The sequence below is a fragment of the Arachis ipaensis genome, chromosome B04 (assembly GCF_000816755.2).
Source record: "Arachis ipaensis cultivar K30076 chromosome B04, Araip1.1, whole genome shotgun sequence".
Taxonomy (NCBI): Eukaryota; Viridiplantae; Streptophyta; class Magnoliopsida; order Fabales; family Fabaceae; genus Arachis; species Arachis ipaensis.
In genome coordinates this window covers 93,687,399-93,710,582 of record NC_029788.2, presented here as the reverse complement: position 1 = coordinate 93,710,582, position 23,184 = coordinate 93,687,399, and positions in this window count along the sequence as shown.

Genomic DNA, 23,184 nt, shown 5'->3' with positions numbered 1-23,184 from the left:
CAAAAACCTGAAAAAACTTATTTTTCACATGGAATTTCTAAAAAATGTTACCATGGAAATAATTCACCACATCTTCATCATACCTTTAACCCACAATTAAATTCTATAGTAGACATGTTTGAAAAAATATTAGTATCTATAAAATTTCAAAGAAATAAGGAAACAGAGAATCCCAAAGAAGACACTACTACTATAGATAAGATCTTAAAATTTAAAATATTTTCTATATTAGAGACATGTTATTTAAACTTATACTTTCAGATAAATATCCCAAAAAATAATCTTGAAATAAAGATAGAAGAACTTTTGAATGAAATTTGTGCTGAAAATCCTTTAGATATTAAAAATACAAATAACGAATTAGTAAGTATTAAATTAAAAGATCCTACAAAAGAGATAAATGTTCCTAATAAAATTCCTTATTCCGCAAGAGATAGAGAAGAGTTTTCACTAGAATGTAGAGATCTTTTGGAAAAAGGAATTATAAGATTAAGTAAAAGTCCTCATGCGGCTCCAGCCTTTTATGTCGAAAACAATAATGAAATTAAAAGGGGAAAACGAAGAATGGTTATTAACTATAAGAAGATGAATGAAGCAACTATTGGTGATGCTCATAAACTTCCAAGAAAAGATTCTATTTTAGAAAAAATCAAAGGAGCAACTTGGAAAAAATAACGAAGGAATCTCACACAAGGATTAATTATAAAAGTAGAAATACTCTGCTTGTGTCCAGTAAAAGAAATGAAATTGAAGAAAGAGAGATGAGACTCTTGGTGGAATTTGAATTAGCATTCTACAACTTATCTGGACTTTTAGAAAAGCTCCCTGAAGGGATAAAGAGGAATCTCTGCTATTTGATAAAAGATAGAGAAGACCACAAGTGTCAGCTATGTGCCTCAGAGTTATCTGAAGAAAGCAATAATGAAACAGAATCAACTCACATGATGAAAGAAGAGGACAATGCATCTGAGGGTCACATGATAAAAGAGGAGGACAGAGCATCTGAAGCATCTCTTAACATTATTACATAGTGACGTAAGCACTTAGGTCATAGAGCACCAACAATGTAGCTGGTGCAAGATAACAAACAATGACGTAAGTAATGACGTCATAAGAAGGGTAAGGATGAGAATTGTCCATCAAACCCAACTATTATAAATAGGTTGCTTAGGCAATTGTAGAAGGCATCAGACATTAGAAAGCAGGAGGCTAAGAGTACTCATATGCTAGGAGAGCAAGGAGGAAGCTGCCAAGGCGATTCTATAGTCTGAAGAAGAATTCCCTTAGGGAAAAATAATTCTAAACTCCGCTCTGGAGTTAGTATCTACAATCTCCCCTCTGGAGATAAAAACACCTTATGTAAAATATACTAAATAAAGGAAGTTTTTCTCCAGAAAGGTACATCTTCATCCTAGTCTTTCATTTATGAATTATTTAGAAAGTTTAGAATTAACAGAAGAATCTGATTATTATAGATTAACTGCTTTATTAGATAATGAAAAACAGGCTGTTCTAAAAACAGAATTAAATCTTAAATCAAATGAAAATTTTAATAAACAAAATCTCTTAAAAGAAGTTTTTAATAGAAAAAATATAATATACTATGGAAAAATTCAACTTGAAGCCCCTATAAAGATAAAATCCGCTAATGGAGAACTTGAAATAGCTTTGATAAATGATGAAGAATTGAGTAAACAGATTGAGAAAATTAAGGATCAACAAAAAAGATCTAAAATTGGATGGATTCATATTAGTACTATACAAGTCTTAATCAAATCTAAATATATGAAAGGAATTAATCACCAATAAGCTTAGCAATCTGTGACAAAAGAATTACTGATGACCCAATAGATTAAATAATCGGAATTGTTCATGAAAACCTGGCAAATGTAAATGTTAAATTCAACGCCCATCTTGGATATGCTATACCTTTATCAACTGAAAACCTTGGTAGATCTATAAGTTTGGCTTATAAATTTCACAGAAAGAATCTAATAGAACAAGATGATGAACCATTTTTTATTACATATGCTATAAATTATGCTTTAACAAATAGCCATCATAGTATAATATTTAAAAACAGAGAAAGAATTTATGTCGATGAATTATTTCAGAAAATTGTAAAAACAGAAATACCAAAATATAAAGCTATTGAAAACCCAGTTCTATTATTAAAAGAACCATCAGGAAAATTAGTTTCATCGAATTCTCAAATAAGAGAATCTAAAATTAATAGCCCTTTAAGTTTATCTAAATTAAAGAAGAAAATTCTGAAATAAAAGAATTAACAAAAAAGGTCGAAAAGTTAAATGAAACTCTAAACACTAAATTATGACAATAAATAAAGAAGAAATATATGTAACTTATCAAGACAAGAAACAAGAGCTCTTTGAAAGAGAAAATCGTTTAAATTATTTACAGTTTTCTGAAATAAATCAAAGAGCATTTAAAGCTCTAAAAATAATCTATGACAAGTTGAAAAGTGAAGTTGAAGAGTTAGAAAAATTAATAGAGTCTCTAGAAAATAGTGATGAATCGATGATAGAATTTGCAGAAATTCTAAGATAAATAATAAAGCATACAAAGATTGAAAGACCAGAAAACAAAATAAAAAGAAAAAGGGCAAAAAAATTAAAAAGTAAAATAAAGGAGTATAAAAGGGAATTAAATAATCTTCAGTTCGAAATTAATGATCTTATAATAAAAAGGATAGAAATAAGAATAAATATAAACAAGTTGGAGTTAAACTTAAAAAAATTTTAAATGCCTGAAAAACCATATTATGACTTAAAAGAATTAAAACTGTTGAAAGAAAAAATGGAGAACGAAGTTGAAAAATTAAAAAGATATTTAGAAACAACAGAAAGTGTAGAAATAAAAGAAGTTTTTGAAGATTTGAGAAATTATATTAAAGAAAAAGACAAACAGATAAAAGATTTTATATACAATAATCCATGCAAAAAAGAATATTATAAACTAAAACAAGATTGAAAAATTATAAATGAAATCAGAATTACAAAAACTAGTAATAGTAGAAATGGTCAATACTTTTATAAATTTATTCGAAGCAAAATATGAAAGAGTTAATAGAAATTTCGAAAAAGAAATTAAAAGAAAAAACGACTTTTAAAAATTGGTATCAGAGCCAAGTTAATGATTAAGGGTGACACTTTCCCTTTAAGCAACACTTTTAATGCTACGCTTTTAAACAACCATAAAAAACAAAAATCTGTACAACTACATCTGTACACTAGATGGCACCAATATCAATTGGTGGTACGAATTATAATTGAAGGTACCACTAAATATTTTTAAAAAATAATTCTAAAAAATATGTTCAAAAGATTATTAAAATTTATTACTTTTAATCATTATTTTTAATTATTAATTCAAATTTTTTAGTTTAATAATTCAATAATATATTTTTTAAAAATATTATTTGTACACTAAAATCAGCTATTAAATTAGTTATTAATATATTTGTGTATAAATATATGTATGGTTTAATTTATTTTTAATGTGTATTTATATTTTAACATGTATTTTTGTACTAGTGACTAATTTTAATGGCTGATTTTAATATACACGTAGTATAATCGTATATTTTTAACCCACATTTTTAAATATTAATAGTTAAGATCAAATAAATTTTAAAGTAATTACCCAAATCAATTTCCAAGAATTTTAAAAGCAGATATTTTAGTCCCAAAAAAAATTGACACACAAATCAATCTCCAAGATTTTACTCCGGTGGACAAATCAGTTCCCAGTTCATTTTTCGACAGAGTAATTACCCAGATCAGTCCTAAAGAATTTAAAAGCGAACATTTTAGTCCCCAAAAAATTAATACACAAATCAATCTTCAACGTATTTCTCTGTCAGACATAACAGTCCCCGTCTATTTTACTTTTACTATATCTCGACCTTTATTATTATTCACTTAGTTTTGTGCATGTGAACGACAGACACTTAAATATTAATATACTCTTTTCGTTTGAAACAAAAAAAAATAAGGTGAATAATGATGTTTTGAAATCCAAATTAAAACATTTTCTTTTAATACAAACATGTTTTTTAAAATAAGACATCTTTTAATTATATTAAATACAAAAATATCAAATAGTCTTAATCTTGAATTTTTTGTAGAATAATTTCTAATAATTTTATTGATCATCATCAATTAATTTTTTTAAAATTAAAATATCCATTTTAAAATCTTTAAAAACTGATTTCGATAATTACTCTAAATTTTATAATGATACTTGTTCATTCCTCAGAATCCAAATGCTTAGGCAGGGATTAAGAAAGGAGGAGCATAAAGGTATTGATGCCTGATGGGTGATAACTAGTGGATAACGAAAAGCATATCCCACAAATATTACGTATGATTTGTAGGAGACAGAGTTTATTGACGTTTAATCGAGATACAAAGTGGTAGAATAGAAGGCCGTCACTAATATAGTAATATTTAAACAATTTCTCCTATCAAAGTGTAATGATTATAAAATTATTCATATATATTCCCTCTCTTTAATTATTGTTATTCCAAGAAAGTTCTCATCACAGTCAATCACCTGTGAGCAAATAATTATAAAATGCTCTATACATCATTGTTATTGTTAGTTAAAAAAAGTCTCCTATTGGTATCTATGAAAGTACTATATGTATATTAAAATTTAGATATTAAATTAATTATTGTATATTTGTATATAGATATAAAATAGTAAATTCTATTTAATTTTTTTAAATTAAAGAGTAAATTATCTGTTATGATATATTTTATTATTATTAAATAAAATAAAATAAAATGACTTATCGTAATTAATTTTAGTTTTTAATCTAACTTAATTTTATTAATCTAATTAATTAATAACCATGATGTCATTTTTTTTTGCAAATTATAAAAATCATTACAAAAGATTAATTTTATAATTTTTCAAATTACACATTTATTAATTAATTTCAATCACAAAAATAAAAAAGAAAATCTCAAAAGACAAAAAAGAATAAACAAAAAGAAAGTTCAAGAGACGCCAAATTTAAATTTTTCAAAGCTCTCTCTCTTGCTTTCTTAATTATTTTTTAAAATCTTTTTATTGTTTTCATTAACTAATTATATCTATTTATTATCCATTATTTTGTAGACCAATTAAAAAGTTATTTGGAAAGAATTTTGAATATAAATCCCTTTAGTTTTCATTGCTTTGAAAGCCAAGTATTTAAAAAGTTTTATTTTTTTGAAATATTTTCAATTGATCTAAGTTTCATTGTTAAGAGAAACGAAGAAGATTTTTGAAAGAATAAAAAAAAGTAAGAGAGAATTATTAAAAGAGTATTTTGAAAATTTTAAATTTGTGTCTCTTTGAGTTTTTTTTACATTTTTTTAATTTTTTTTATTCTGTGGTTGAAATTAATTAATAGATGTGTGATTTAAAAAAATTACAAAATATGTTAGTTTTTGTATAAACCTTATTACTATCTAGGTTTAATTACTCTGTTGGTCCCTATAGTTTCGTGAAATTTTTAATTAGGTTCCTATACTTTTTTTTTTAATTGAGTCCCTACACTATTTTTTTTTTCAATTAAGTCTTTTTTAGTAGTAATTGGCTTAATTTTATAGGGATCCAACTAAAAAAAATAGAATTGGTATAGGAACCTAAATAAAAGAAAAAAAAAAGTATAGAGACCCAATTAAAAAAAAATGTTGGTGCAAGAACTCAAATAAAAAAAAAGTATAAAGACCTAATTGAAAATTTTATGAAACTATAGGACCAACAGAGTAATTAAACCTTAGTAATTATTCACAAACAATGCCCCTATATATAGATGCCATTGTTCAATTGCTGCGCCCGTTAACGTGACTGCAGTGCATAATTCAAATTCAAATCAAGTTTAAAATGGCTGTAAAAGAACTTTATTTAGCCTAATGTTTTAAAAAAAATTAAATAGGTATGTTTCGATTAACTTTTCATATTACATTGGACACACTCTAGTATATGGTTAAGATGCCTAAATGGTACTTAAAGTTAAAGGAAAGAGATTCTAGTAGAAAAAAAAAAGTAAAAAATTGTAATTATAACACTCTATCATATAGAACTTTACACCTATAATATAAATTAAGTGGTGAGATGCCATCACTCGCGATTAGATACACGTAAAACGAATAGACGAAAACGAAAGGAAGGATAAACAAGATTGAAAAGAAGGCTAAAAATATAAATACCCAGATCAGAGCTCCAAAGGTATAGATATCAAGCTCCAGACTTGACCTGCAAAGCTAAGGCCAGCCAGAGTATACATACATATATATATAACTCAAAAGTTTAACTCAAACTTCAAAATAAACACCTGTTTCTCCAAATCAGCCTCTAAGAGGGATAAAACATAAAATATACAAGATAGAGACTCTATTTACATATATGAACATAAACAAAATACAAACACTAAGTCCCCAAAATAATTCTTCGCTTCCAAGAGTCTCCAGAATGCTCAATGAAGTGCCTCTTGAGAACCAGGGGTTCTCAGTTTTGTAAAGGTGCCCATATAGTTAATATAAAAGGTCTCGAAATAGCCAGACGCAATCCTAGAACTTTGACACTCAGATTTCAACTTAAAGATCTAACTAAAGTAGAAATTAGGTAAGTTATCTAATGTATTCAAGTTCTAAATCTAACTTTAACCTAACACTTCACTTTCTGTCTCCTCCAACTCCTCCGAATCACCGATAGAACTACCCTCAGTGTTACATTTGCTAGTATGAGAGATCTCTTAGTTGCAAACACATATAAAACAGACAAGGAAAGCACAAGTATAAATAGCAACTACAACAAGTAGCAGATAAGCAAAGTTAAGCAGTTAAGCAAACCAAAACAATGCACACTCAAGCAAAACATACAAATGCACATGATGTATACCTGTCTTATGGCTGATGAGTGTCATCTGTCGATTATAAAGCCAAACCCGATATGTCCGGTAGCTAACCCTGGACAGAACACCAAACACGGAGCAAATGGGACAAAACCGTAACCCTTGCATTTTACCCATGTATCCAGAGCAAAGGGACAACTTCACTCTTGCCTCTTACTCAGGCGGTGTTACAATTCTCGACCCAGAGCAAACGGCGACAGAGCTCAACCCTTGTCTCTTACCTAGGGTCTCGAACTTTTACCTAGAGCAAGTGGATAAACCACTGCATCTTACCCAGAGTCTCGACTCTTACCCGGAGTTAGTGGATAACACCATTGCATCTTATCCGGAGTCTCAACTTATACCCAGAGCAGGTGGACAACGTCACTGCCTCTTACCCGGTGATATGTCTCAAATAATTTCAAATGCTTACACCAATATATTTTTATTCATCATTCCTCAATGCCATTATCATCATCAGTCCATCCGTCATTCAATTGCAATTCCTCATGATAATCATCATCTTTATCAATCACCTCTCATTCAACATCACCAACACCTCAATAATTCAGTTATCACTTTGCAAATCCTTCCTAACATCCCCTCAACTTATTTAACGTACTCATTCTCATTCTAAGGCTTAAAGGCTCACTAACGGACTTTAAATAAGTGCAAAAGAGGTTTGAAAAGTTAGTGAGTACGATTAAAACTAAAAAAATACTATATTTCCAAAACAGGGTGGTCATGCGTACGCATGCCACCCCATGCATACACACGGATCTGATTTTAGCCAATCTTGTGTACACAAGCACCTCCCACGAATGCGGGTTCTCCAAACAGAGAGGGTGACTTGCGTACGCGCAAACACCTCCGCATACGCGTAAGTTCAAATCTGGACATTCTCGTGTACGCACACATCATGCGTACGCATGATTACAGAATTTGCCAAACTCACGTACGTGTCCACCCCATGCGTATGCAAGGGTGTTGAAACAGAAAGAATTCTCGCGTACACAAGCATGTGTCTGTGTATGGATGCCCTGTATTTTTCAGAAAAGCTGCTAAGTCTGCAGAATTCAGGTTATACACACTAAACTTTGAAATGCACATAACTTTTTTGTTAAAAATTAGTTTTAGTCTGTTCTTTGAATGGCATAAACTTAACGGATCCAATTTTCATTTAAAATAAGTTTTACAAAATTTGGAAGTCCGGAAGCCAATTTATGGGCCACCAAAGTTGGTCAAAAATCAGCTTTTACCAAAGTTACAAAATTCCTAACTTTCGAAATTTTCTTAACTTTGAACCATAGTGTTATAACCAAAACAACACCAAAAGTGACCAATCCATATTCATACACTCTCCATTCACTCCACAACATACCAACATCCATACCCTCCAATACATTCAATCATTTCATTCATAATTTCTCACAATAACCACTAACAATCATCAACATCATCATAATCTCATGCTCACCAAAATCATCATTTCACATACAAACTCATATCCTCATCAAAAATCATAAATTTGAAACATACAACTCACATATCCCTCATACACAACCCATATACCATGTACACAAATCATTCAATTCATCCCTATCTTATAGTCTTCTAGCCTAAGTTTCCACGTGACATTAAATATTAACTACGAGAAACCAAAATCATACATTGACCGATTCCTTCCTAAGCCTAGAATACCTCAAAACGCCTCTCTTTCACAAGTTCCAAGTCACAATTTCTAACTCCGCAAGCTCCAACACCGGAATCTCGTTCTAAATCGCAAAATTGGACTCCAAATCAACAAGAATATAATCTAACTCATTGATGAGCGGATAATTTATACGCTTTTTGGCATTATTTTTAGTATATTTTTAGTAGAATCTAGTTACTTTTAGGGATGTTTTCATTCGTTTTTATGTTAAATTCACATTTCTGGACTTTACTATGAGTTTGTGTGTTTTTATGTGATTTCAGGTATTTTCTGGCTGAAATTGAGGGACTTGAGCAACCAGATGATTAGCCATGCCGTGACAGAGCATTTGGACCATTTTCACAGAGAGGATGGGATGTAGCCATTGACAACGGTGATGCCCTTACAGAAAGCTTGCCATGGAAAGGAGTAGGAAGGATTGGATGAAGACAGCAGGAAAGCAGAGGTTCAGAGGAACGAAAGCATCTCCATACACTTATCTGAAATTCTCACCAATGAATTACATAAGTATTTCTATCCTTATTTTCTGTTTATTTATTATTATTATTCGAAAAATCCATAACCATTTGATATCTGCCTGACTGAGATTTACAAGGTGACCATAGCTTGCTTCATACCGACAATCTCCGTGGGATCGACCCTTACTCACGTAAGGTTTTATTACTTGGACGACCCAGTGCACTTGCTGGTTAGTTGTGCGAAGTTGTGAAGTTATGTCTGGACCATGGTATTGTGCACCAGTTCTTGGAGCCATTGCCAAGGAGAGTACGAACAACAAATTTTACAACCTCAGAGTAACAATTTCGCATACCACTCATACTATATCACAATAGGGTTTCCTTACCATTATCCACAGGTCAAATGGACTAAACCCAGTGATTTTTCGCTGCTAGAGTTCAACTAAATCATCAAGAACATCAAATCCCTCAACATATAACACCCAAAATCACGAAATTAAAGGGGGGGGGGTGAGAACTGAGCACAAAATATCGAATTTCTTACCGCAATTCTTATGTGGTTTTGAAGAGAATTTCGAGACGAACGCATGGCCGCTAATGGCTTGTCAATCGGATCTCCGAATTGAAAGTATGGAGGATTGAATATTTGGAAACAAGGGTTTGGGTGTTTTTTCTATCTCTTTCTTTCTCAGCGTGTTTCACATAAAAGAGAGAGGTTGAGTGGATGAATCCCTAAGTTTGGGTTTATATATGTTGGGCCTTGGACCCAATATGGACTCGATCCAACCAGTTCAGTTCATTGGCCCAACTTTGGGCCAAAATATTTAAAATTAGTGTCAAAATTTGTATTTTAATTATTTCTACTGCCTAAATTATATAGTTTAATTTCCTAATTTCTTTGAATAATAACATATATTGAACTAGGTTTCACAGTGTGTTAAAAATAACATATATTAAACACATTAAAAGAGTAATCAATGGGAACATAGACACAAGAAAGATGAACATAACCAAATCAGAGTCTTCAGCCATATTTATTTCTAATTAGCTCATAAACTAATCAACAATAAACAACGTTGAAATAAAATCAACAATAAAAGTCACATAAACAACATCATGGAATCCATCATGAGAAAAAAATTGGAAATAATCTAAATTAAATTATCGCCTATTGCAGAGGCAAAACTGTAACACCCTAATATTCAAATCCTTATGCTCATCAATGTGAATTTAGAGTACATACATACATACATAGATACATACATACATACATACATACATACATACATACATATATATATATATATATATATAGTTGAAAGGAAGTATTAAACGAGAAGTTTGAAAAGGAGTGAAATAAAATCACAAATCGGAACACTCACGTATCGATAAAACAAAAGGTAAAGCACATTTGGAAAGCGATATAAAGATAAAGCAGTAAAGAGGAATCAGATAAAAACGGGATATAAGTGTATAACGTAATTAAATAGCCACTAGTCGCGACCTGCGAAGTTTAGGCCGGCTAGGGTACAGAATAAAATCAGTTTAACAATAATATTTCCTATCTCTTCCAAAATATACATAAAGGCCTCTATAGGCAAGTTTTCAAAAGGAATAAATACAAAATATAAGTTTTTCAAAATAAGTAAAGTGAGATTCTAAACAAAAGTAAAGTAGAAATCCAATGATCTTTGCCATCTCTCAGATGAAGCACAGCTCACTGCTGAGCACCTGGACCTGCATCTGAAAAACAAGAGATATATACGGAATGTGAACCCCCGACCAATGGGCTCCTAGAAAATTGCTAAATAAATATTGTATAAGGCAACACAAACTCCCTAAGCAATCTTAATTCTCCACACAATATTATATCCATCTTAAGTTCTCTCTAATCCATAATTTGGCGACTATCATAAGGGGCTTGTAAGTCTAAATCAACAATTCTCATTCTTTCTCAGTTTTCCAATCAAAACAGAACCATAATCAGAATCAACACCAGCCCTCAGCGTCAATAGATACCAGCATGAAGGACCTCTCAGTTGTACAAACACAAACAATGCAGATAAGTAAACATGTAAAATTAGGCAACCAAATACAATTAAGCAAACCCAAACAATTCAAACATATGCAAATGATGCATGCCTGTCCTATGGCCGATGAGTCTCATCTGTTGGTTATCAAGCCAACCCGACATGTCTGGTAACAAATCCTAGACAGTTTGATAAATCCTAATTTTATGGTTTATCTTGTTCTTAATTTGGGGGATTTTATCACCTTTTCCCACATTTATTCAATAAAATAGCATGATTTTGCAATTCTCCCTTGATTTGTGCTTAAATGTGAAAACATGCTTTTTAGACCCTTAAATTGGTGATTTTAACTCACCTTAATTCCATTTGATGCCTTGATGTGTTTGTTGAGTGATTTCAGGTTCATAAGGCAAGTATTGGATGGAAGAAGTGAGGAGAAAAGCATGCAAAGTGGGAGAACTCATGAAGAAATGAAGGAACAGCAAAGCTGTCAAGCCTGACCTCATCGCACTCAATCGACCATAACTTGAGCTACAGAGATCCAAATGAGGCAGTTCCAGTTGCGTTGGAAAGCTAACATCCGGAGCTTGAAAATGATATAAAATTTGCCATAGTTTCTTGATAAACCCCAATTTTATGGTTTATATTGTGTAGAATTTGGAGGGTTTTGTCAATATTTCTCACACTTATTCACAAGAAATGCATGGTTTTGTGTTCACTTCCTAATATTGCTCCATGATGAAAAACATGCTTATTTTTCCTCAAAATTACCATATTTTAATCCTCTTCTATTGCCATTTGATGCCTGATGTATTTGTTGAGTGATTTCAGGAATTATAGGGTAGGAATGGCATAGAAGAGAGAAAGAAAGCATGTACAAAAGGGAAGAACATGAAGACTTGAAATTCTGGAAAAGCAGCATTGGTGCGCCCGCTCACTCCACACGCACGCGTGGATGAGATTGGCTAGAAGCGGCGCGCAAGGATGGACGCATCCACAAGGATGGAAAAAGCATCCACGCGTGGGTCGTAAAAGCAATCGGCACGCACGCGCACGCACGCATGGCGCGCATGCGTGGGAAGCTGCACGTGACCTCATTAAAGAAAATCGTGCCTGGCAATTTCTGAGGCTCATCAGGCCTAATTTCAAGCTGTTTCTGCATAGAAAAGATCCAAGGATTCTAGGGGGAAAAGGGGGGATCAACCATTTTAAACTAAGACACAATTTTAGCTAGTTTTTGGTTCTTTGTTCTTCTAGAGAGAGAAACCCTTGTTCCTCTCTAGATCTAATTTTAATTTGATCTTTCTTTGTTGAATTGTGAATTGGATCTTGTTAATTACTAGTTTTAATTGTTCAATTTGAATTTCCTATTATAATTTTGCTTATATCTTGTGATAGTTTTATGAATTCTTGTCAATTATCATTTTATACCCATTTCATGAATGTTGTGAATCTTAGCTTGTTGATGTTATATTGATGATTTCTATGTTTAATTGTGTTGTTTGGATGATTGTATGTTGACAATTGTTAGTGGGTACTTGTTGATTTTAATTTAATTGCTATTTTGAACATGTCTTTTGTTAATGCTTACCATGTGTTTTTATGAAATGTTTACTTTGATTATGGAGTAGTTTTCTTTACTCTTGGCCTAGGCCAAGGGAATTGGGTAAACTTGAGTCATTGGGTCTAATGGATTTGATGATTTGGGAGCCCTTAGTGGTCAATTTGATAACCATTGATGCTAACCTTCTACTAAGTCAATTAGTAGTGAGGTTAGAACTTATGGATTGATGTTGACCAAACTATTTGACGTACTTCAAGTATAGAAGTAGACTTAATGAGTTTGGTTCCTCATAATTGTCATGATATGGTTATTAGACAAGGATGGTGACCCCAATTTCCATGCCTAGCCAAGAGTTGCTTTTATTATTCATACTTGAAAACCAAAATTCCCAATCACTTGCCTTAGTTATAGTTACTTGTTTAGCTTAGAATAGAATCATATTGAATGTTACTTTGTTAGTTTGAAATCACTCATATCTTGCTTAGTTGATTGAATTAGTTTCTTGCAATCTAAGATTACTTGCTTGTTAAGATTCCCATTTATTTTTATGCTCATAACTCACAACCCCGGATTTTTAACCAATGTTGAAGCACATGTTTGCCCATTCCTTGTGAGACGACCCGAGGTTTGAATACTTCGGTTATTTCTATTGGGGTTGAACTTGTGACAACGAAATCCCTCTTCTAAATTTGATGCCCGATGATTGTTGTTGGTAGAGCTATACTGGCAACGTAGTTTTATTGAGGAAAATCTTTACCAATACACCCTTGGGTCACTATCAAATTTTTGGCGCCGTTGTTGGGGAGTGGTTGCAACATATGCCTTGATATTGGTTAGGTGAATATGTGAATATTGTAGATATTTTAATTGTTTTCAATACTTAGCTCTAGTTTAGATTTCTTTTATTTTTGTGCTATGACTCTCAAGTTTGATGATTCGGTCTCAACCGAATTCTAGCTTAGCCAATTTTGATCCCGAGATTGAAAGAACTTTGTTACATACTCGGCAAGCTAGACGGCGGTTGGACTATATGGCTAGTACTTCGGCCTCTCTTGAGGAACATACCAAATCACTAGGCGGTACCGAGAGTGACTTGGAGTCCGCTACTTCCTATTCTTCTGTTGGCACTAATAATACATCTTTACATCCTACAGGTGAGCCACACATGGCGGAGCCACGACGGATCACTTTGCATGAGCAAGGAGCTCCGGATATCATACTTCAACCGTTGCAAGCAAGGTATCCTAACCTTGATCCAAACTTTGAATTGAAGGGTAGCTTGATACATCTACTTCCTAAATATCATGGGTTGCCGGGCCAATACCCCATCTGACAATTAAGAGATTTTCAAGTTGCTTGTTCTACGGCTCGAAGGCATGGAGCTGATGAGGTGGCTGTCATGGTTTTTGCCTTCCCTTTCTCGCTTGAAGGGCAAGCAAAGACATGATTTTATTCGCTACCGGATGAGATTGCTACTAATTGGAATTTCTTGAGAAGAGAGTTTCTAGATAAATTCTTTCCACCAGAGAAGACCGACTACATCCGGAAAGAGATTTCTGGTATAATGCAAAGAGACCAAGAGAGTTTGTATGAGTATTGGTCTCGGTTCAAGAGGCTATTGGAATCTTGTCCACATCATGGAATGAACACTCACTTGCTCATTAGCTACTTCACCGGAGGTCTTTGTGTGGAAGATAGAAGATTGCTTACCGCTTTTAGCGGTGGTTCCCTTTCGAAAAATAAGATGGAGGGAGAAGCTTGGAATTTGATAAAGGATGTTGCCGAGGCTACACAACACACAAGGGTGAGAAGTAATCCTCTCAAGGGTGTGGTAGAACCATCTCCTTCCGAATCAAGTCTAACCAAAGCACTTGGGGATATGACTACCATCCTTACCCAAATACAAAAGGATCAAAAGGAATACTACTCCATCCAAGCCATCCAAGCCCCGTCTCCGTTTGCTCAACTTGAAGGCCCTCCTAGGATTTGGGGTTTGTGCTCTAGCACCACACATTACACCGATCAATGCCATCAAATTCAAGAGGAATATGCTCTTGTAGTAGCCAATGTGAATTATAACAACCGTTCACCTTACCCTTCTCAAGGCCAAAATAATTACCATCAAGGTGGTAATCAACATCAAGGGTGGAGGTATAATGCACAAGGAAGCAATCAAAACCAAAGATGGAACAACTCTTCTTCTCCCCACAACAACAACCAATCTTCATCCGATGCGTGCGCGTGGGAAGCTGCACGTGACCTCATTAAAGAAAATCGTGCCTGGCGATTTCTGAGGCTCATCAGGCCCAATTTCAAGGTGTTTCTGCATGGAAAAGACCGAAGGATGCTAGGGGAAAAGGAGGGATCAACCATTTTACACTAAGACACAATTTTAGCTAGTTTTTGGTTCTTTATTCTTCTAGAGAGAGAAACCCTTGTTCCTCTCTAGATCTAGTTTTAATTTGATCTTCTTTTGTTGAATTGTGAATTGGATCTTGTTAATTACTAGTTTTAATTGTTCAATTTGAATTTGCTAGTATAATTCTGCTTATATCTTGTGATAGTTTTATGAATTCTTGTCAATTATAATTTATACCCATTTCATGAATGTTGTGAATCTTAGCTTGTTGATGTTATATTGATGATTTCTATGTTTAATTGTGTTGTTTGGATGATTGTATGTTGACAATTGTTAGTGGGTACTTGTTGATTTCAATTTAATTGCTATTTTGAACATGTCTTTTGTTAATGCTTACCATGTGTTTGATAAAATGTTTACTTTGATTATGGAGTAGTTTTCTTTACTCTTGGCCTAGGCCAAGGGAATTGGGTAAACTTGAGTCATTGGGTCTAATGGATTTGATGATTTGGGAGCCCTTAGTGGTCAATTTGATAACCATTGATGCTAACCTTCTATAAGTCAATTAGTAGTGAGGTTAGAACTTATGGATTGATGTTGACCAAACCATTTGACGTATTTCAAGTATAGAAGTAGACTTAATGAGTTTGGTTCCTCATAATTGTCATGATATGGTTATTAGACAAGGATGGTGACTCCAATTCCCATGCCTAGTCAAGAGTTGCTTTTATTATTCATACTTGAAAACCAAAATTTCCAATCACTTGCCTTAGTTATAGTTACTTGTTTAGCTTAGAATAGAATCATGTTGAATGTTACTTTGTTAGTTTGAAATCACTCATATCTTACTTAGTTGATTGAATTAGTTTCTTTCAATCTAAGATTACTTGCTTGTTAAGATTCCCATTTATTTTTATGCTCATAACTCACAACCCCGGATTTCTAACCAATATTGAAGCACATGTTTGCCCATTCCTTGTGAGACGACCCGAGGTTTGAAAATTTCGGTTATTTCTATTGGGGTTGAACTTGTGATAACTAGATCCCTCTTCTAAATTTGATGTCCGAGGATTGTTATTGGTAGAGGTATACTTGCAACGCAGTTTTATCGAGGAAAATCTTTACCAATACACCCTTGGGTCACCATCAAATTTTTTGGTGCCGTTGCCGGGGATGCAAGAAAGTGAAACTCAAGGGTAGCTAGGTAATGTATTATAGTTGTATAGGTTGTTCTATGTGTCTAGTGGGATCCTAGGTGAATCAAGGACTCAAATTTTAAGCTCACTTGGCCATATATATCCTTACCTTCACCCTAGCCCCGTTACAACCCATGAATAAGACCTCATGATACTTGTACGCATGCATTAAGTAATTGTTGATTGATTAGAGGAAAGACAAATCTTGGAAAGCATGATTAGGAGAGGATTGAGCGACGAACCCTATACATTTGAGCGAATAGAGCAGATACACTTCCGGTGAGGGTTCGATGCTCAATTCTTTATTTCCGGCTTTCACAAGCGTTCATTTAGCAAGTCATATGCACTCCTTAGTGATGTTCAATTTGGTAGGATTCATGAATTACATACTATTTTCACCCTATATGCTCACATGTATTCTTGGAGGATAGATTTACTCTTGACCAAGTAGGTAGATGATTTTACATTAGTTGCATGCATCCACTTAGGTAGTTTGCATTTCATAAACCCTTTATCACCATGATCTTTGGTCTTTTTATTTTAAGCATGATGACATGCTTGGTTTAAGTGTGGGGAGATTTGATAAATTCTAATTTTGTGGTTTATATTGTGTAGAATTTGGGAGGGGGGTTTGTCAAAATTTCTCACACTTATTCACAAGAAATGCATGGTTTTGTGTTCACTTCCTAATATTTCCCCATGATGAAAAACATGCTTATTTTGTCTCAAAATTGTCATATTTTAATCCTCTTCTATTGCCATTTGACACCGTGATGTATTTGTTGAGTGATTTCAGGAATTATAGGGTCGGAATGGCCTTAAAGAGAGAAAGAAAGCATATACAAAAGGGAGGAACATGAAGACTTGAAATTTTGGAAAAAGAAGCATTGGCGCGCCCGCGCACGCGTGGATGAGGTTGGGTAGAAGCGGCGGGCAAGGATGGACGCATCCGCGCGGATCAGAAGATTCCTATCGATGCGCACTGAAGAGAGAACTTTTGTGTGGTCTAGAAATTCGCAGATAAATCCTCGTTGCAAGTATAGCTTCTAAACCAACAAAAGTCCTTTCTTACAAACGTTTTGGTTGTCACAAGTAACAAAACCCTTTAAAATTGATAACCGAAGTATTCAAACCTCGGGTCGTCTTCTCAAGGAACTGCAGGGAGGTATGTCCTTATTATTGGTTATGAGTTTTGTAAATTGGGGGTTTTGAAAGTAAGGGACAAGTAATTTAAATAACAAATAAAATAAATAAATAACTGTAAAATAAATTCTTCGCAAGATATGAAAATTCGAAAGTCCTATCCTAGTTACTCCTATGAGAATGAAAGTTAATCCCACTTAGTTAACCCTTATGAAAGCAAGGGAAAGTCAAGTGAACTAATTAGTTAGATTCCCAAGTCCTAGCCAACTCCTAAGGAAAGACTAGAGTTAGTGGAATACCAGTCAATTTAGCCGACATAACAACCAATCACGGATAGTTGATAAATCAAGAGCTTCCAGTTAATCAATTAAAGCCAATAATATAAAAAGCTAAATAAGAATCTTAGATCTGAAATACCTCAATTGCATCAATAAGAGAAAATCAATCTAAACATAAAGAGTTCATAAGCCAATTTGGCAACATAAGTAATTAAATGAGAGCATTAAAGTGTCTGAAAGTAAAAGAGAAATATAAAGTAAAAGGAATATTGAACCTGATGAAGAGTTGAAATTCTAAGTCCTTTAAGAGGAATCCTAATCCTAAAACCTAAGAGAGAGGAGAGAACCTCTCTCTCTAAAAACTACATCTGAACTATGGAAAGTAAATAAATGAAGGCTCTCCTTTTTGAATAGATGCATTCTCCCACTTTATAACCTCTAATCTGTGCTTTCTGGACTTGGATCTGGGCCAAAAAGGGTTTCAGAAATCGCTGGGAGCGTTTTCTGCAGTTTCTGGTGTGTGGCGTTTGTCGCATCATCTGGGAGTTTTCCTTGTCACGCGTTCGCTTCGGTCACGCGTACGCGTCATCTGTGTTCTGCTTACGGCGCGCGTCCGCATCAGTCACGCGTTCACGTCACTGTCTTTTCGCGCTAGGCATGCGGCCGCGTCGTCCATGCGTTCGCGTCGCTGCCAGTTTCTTTAAAAACTCTATTTTGTGCTTTTCTTCCATTTTTGTATGTTTCCTTTTCCATCCTTTAAGTCATTCCTGCCTTAAAAGTTCTGAAACTACTCAACACACAAATCACAGCATCAAATGGTAATAAAGGGTAATTAAAATAATTATTTTTAAAGCATAGAAAACATGTTTTTCACATATATCACATAATAAAGAAGGGAAAGTAAAACCATACAATTTACATGAATAAGTGGGTAAAGGGTTGAATAAATCACTTAAATTGAGCACAATATATATCATAAAATATGGGTTTATCAACCTCCCCACACTTAAACAATAGCATGTCCTCATGCTAAGTCCAAGATAAAGAGTAAGGTAAGGTTAAAGTGGTGGAATCTCATGCAATGCAATCTATTCTAAATGCAAACTACCTAAATGAATCATGCAATTCTAATTGTTATTCACTTGTATATAAAACTTACATGTAGTTAAATTAATTCACATTCTCAAGGAATCATATATGCATAGCCAAACCCTAGATAATGTTAAAGCACTTTTACAATTGAGATGGGTAAAAATATTTACAAACTTGCAAGATAATTAACAATTTAAGCAGAGATATATGGTGATGAGCTATTTGAACCCTCACTGGATTTTGTGTTTACTCTCTAGTCACTCAGTGTTTATTGGGTTAATTACTCTATTCTTCTTTTTATCCTTACTTTCTATAACTTTGTTCTTCATCTAACCAATCAACAATTATAGAATATAGACATACAAAAATCATGAGGTCTTTTTCAAGGTTGTAATAGGGCCAAGGTAAAGGTAAGGGTATATGTATAAGGCCAAGTGAGTTAATAAGTGAATCCTTGATTAGTCTAAGATCTCACTTAACATACATATTTTGTAATTCAAAAGTTTCTTTAACCTATTTGCCCAAATTTTATCACTTTGTATTGCAAGCTCATGCATTAACTTTAATTTTATCCCATGTGCATTGATTCTTTTTATTTTGCAATTGGAGAATTTTTTTTGTATCCCCTTTATTTAAATACTGAAAAAGTTTTTTTTTTTAATGCACCTGGTAATTCAATTGTTCTGATTTCACATGAGCATGCTTCCTAAATTTTTATTTTGAAACATCTTACTCTTTTTAAATTCCTACTTTGTTTCTATTATCCCTGTTCCCATAAAGTTTCCCACACTTAAATTATACACAATACTTATCTTAAGCTAACCAAGGATTCAACTTGGGATTTTTTTATTTAGTTTTTTCCGCTTAAGGCTAGTAATGTGGTTTATAGAACAAGAGGGGATTAAAAAGCTCAAGGGGGCTAACAAGGGTGATGTGAAAGGTAGGCTAATTTGGGATAAGTGGGAAAAATTCAAATGATGGCCTCAATCATCTCTTAGTATGTATCTATACTCTATAATTGGACATATAGATTAAAACAAAGTAAAGAACATCATAATGAAAAAGAAGGGTAAAACACACAGGAATGAAATTTATGGTTTGAATGTAACCATACAATTAAGCTCAAAACTCACAGGCTGTTTGTTCTCCAGCTCAAAAATCATATATCAGTTATACATGTCATGCAAGTAGAAATTAAGAGTTCCCATTATTCTCAATGTAAATCTTAGGGTGCCTTTAAAGTTTTAGTGTTGTTCCTTGATGAAATGTTGTTAACTAACTAATACGTAATGCTATATATACAAGGTGTGTAGATTGTTTTGATTTACTAGCGTTTCTAGTTTACTTTCTTTTAATTTTAATTTGAACCAAACTATCATATGCTAAAAGGGGTAAACTATACTAACTAATCCACATTTTCTATAATTAATAAGTTAGGATTGCAACTAAACTAACTGGCTAAGGTATAAACTAAAGTGCAAAATGCGGAAATAGAGTAAAAATACAGCAAAAGAACAGTGTGCAAGTACTGAAAAATAAAAAAAAACAAAGATAAAAATACAGAAAAATAAACAAAATAAGATAAAAAGAGTCTGTAGTGGTTCACCAAAAAGATATACCAGGGATGGCTACCTTCCCACACTTAAAATAAAGCATCGTCCTCGATGCTCACTCAAGCTGGGTGTGAAGGGGTGTCATCACCGGAAGGATGGGCTGCTGGAGTCTTTGTCGTGGCCTGAGGGTCTACAGACTGGATGAGGGTAGGAGGATCTGTCTGCTGCAGAGGAGGCTCTGACTGGATAGGAATCTCTGGATCTGCGGCCTGAATCTGGTGTGGCACCTCCTGCTGTGGCGCAGCCTGCTCTGGTCCTGCCTGTGCAGCCTGGGTAGGTGTCTCCTCCTCGTGATCGTCCTCCTCCACCTCAGATGTATCAGAAGGGGTGTCAGGCTCAGAGGGGATGTCACCACCAGATCGGATCATTAACTTGACGTGCTCATAGCGTCGCTTGTTGCGACGCTCCATACGATCCAAGCGGGCGAAGAGTCGATGCACCAAATGGTAAATAGGCTCAGGAGCAGGTGGAGGTGCAGTGGGTGGGGCTGGTGCAGTAGTGGATGAAGAAGGGGCAGCTGAAGGTGTGGCTGTCTCATCAGAAGCGGTGAGGAATGGAGGTGTATAGCCTAAAGCCCGAAACTTCCTGCTGTGAGGGATAATCTTCTTGCAGTCCGCAGCAGGTGGCTTCTCATCAGCAAGCTCCCAAGGCACGTCAGCTCGACGGCCTAGCTGGGTGATCAGATATGGGAACAGGAGGGTGCCTCTGACATGGACCCTGGCCATATAGTACCAGATGAATTGTGACAGATACAGGTCCTTACCCACCAGCACACACCAGAGAAGGGTGATCATAGTAGCAGGCAGCTCCGTCTCATGAGTGCTCGGCATAACAAAGTTGCTCAGGATCTGGTGCCATAGCCGAGCCTCATCATTCAGATACATAAGCTTGATTCTTTTAGGCATTGTGGTGTTCTTACCCATGACCCATGGGACAGTCGGATCAAGGGCTATCCTCTGCTTGACAGCATCCCAGTCAAATCTCATAAAGCGCATGTCCTCTTCAGCCTTTTGGTAACCGTCAGGCTGATCTGACTTAGGCTGAAGGCGCAGAATATCCTCAATGGCTTCCTCAGTGACCAGTATCTGTTTCCCTCTGAGGTGCACTGCATCTAGGGAAGTCTTGAAATAGTTGCAGTAAAACTCTCTTACCCAGGAAGCATTGACCTCTGTCAGGTTTCTCTCCAAGAAGAACCAGCCTTTCTGTTTTATCTGATCAGAGGTGTACTGCTGTAGTTCTTCTGGAATTTTCAGAGTTCGCTCCAGGTACAGGTTTCTGGAGGTGGCAAACACTGGATACTTCAGCTCACAGTATCGGTTTGTAAATTTTACCGGATCATTGGCAGTGAGGAGCTGGTCAGCCTTCTCCTGCGGGATAAAGTACTTTTTCCGCCAAGAGTCATCATGCATAATGTCCAGGATGTACATAGAGGATTCACCTCTTTTCCTTTTACCAGTGGTTGCCTTGCCTTTTCCTTTTCTTTGAGGGTCAGACATCCTGAAAAGCAGAAATTCCAGGATATAAATAAAGAACAGAGCAGGAAAACAAGTAGGCAAATAGAATAATGGCAATATAAGCACATAGTGGCAAAAGAGCAGTAGAATTATGAAATGAGTTGAATAATTGTGCATGTTGGATTGTTTCGGAGTTAGAAATCTGAGATGAGAAATCACAATCCAAAATATATTATAAGTAGAATACATGTTAATTAAGAAAAATAATAATCATGCCATGAATGAAAAAGTTGAAGGAGTTAGTTAAAAAGCAAAGGGAGAAGTTAGAAAGTTAAAAGTGGTTAAAAGTGAAAAAGTGGAAAGCAGTGAGTTAGGAGGAAAAAGTTAAAGTAAGTGGCGTTGAGAAATGTTTTCTAAGTAACAAGAAATTCACAAATTTAAAGACTAGTCAACTCATATTCAAAAATATCAGGTTAGTGATGATGATTCATAAAGATATAAAAATAGCAAAAAATTAAAATCGAATCATCAAAAGTGCTATGTATTAACCAGGAAATCGAAAGGAGTAAGAATGCCGGCCCGTACATTCATGAATTGGTTTGGTAAAAGCTAAGTAATGCAAAATTCAAATTGCCAAAACTAAAACATGAGTGAAAATCAAAATAATTTGTAGAAAATTGGGCAGCATTCTGGCTAAAATTGGATGTTCCCGGGTAATAAACAGCAAGCAGAATAGTTCATATAAATTAAAATAAAGCTACAAATACATATACAGAATATGAACATGAAAGAGCAGTGTAAAAGCAGGATTAAATAGTAAAGAACAGCATATGAACAGTATTAACATCGCAGCAACAACAGAATTACGAAATTGATAAAACAAGAAGCAAGAACAGCGCAATTATCAGGCCTAAATCCACTAACCACATCCTAGCTACCTAACCACCTAGAATCCACCACAACATGAATCTCTAACTATCCTAAGTTTGAACATAAACTAAAAAAAATATGCAACTAACTAAGAATGAAAGAAAAGTGGCGTTTGGCGGAACCTGGTGGTTAGAGGCACAAGTATGGAACTAAGAGAGATGGTGGGAGTGGGGTGGTATTGGCGGCAATGCGGCGGTGACGTAGGGCGGCGCGACGGTGACGTAGGGTGGCGCGGCGGTGAACCGTGGTGGCGGCAGGGATGGTTTGGAGGTGCTGGGTCAGGGTTGGGGTACAGGGGTGGTTTAAGAAGAATGGGGGTGAGGGTGGTGGTGGTGGGAGTCACGGCGGTGATGGCACGGTGGCGGTGGCTGGCCGCGGTGGTGGAAGGGAGAGAAGGGGGGAGAAGAAAAATGAGAGGAGAAGGAAGAAGGAGGAAGAAGGAGGGG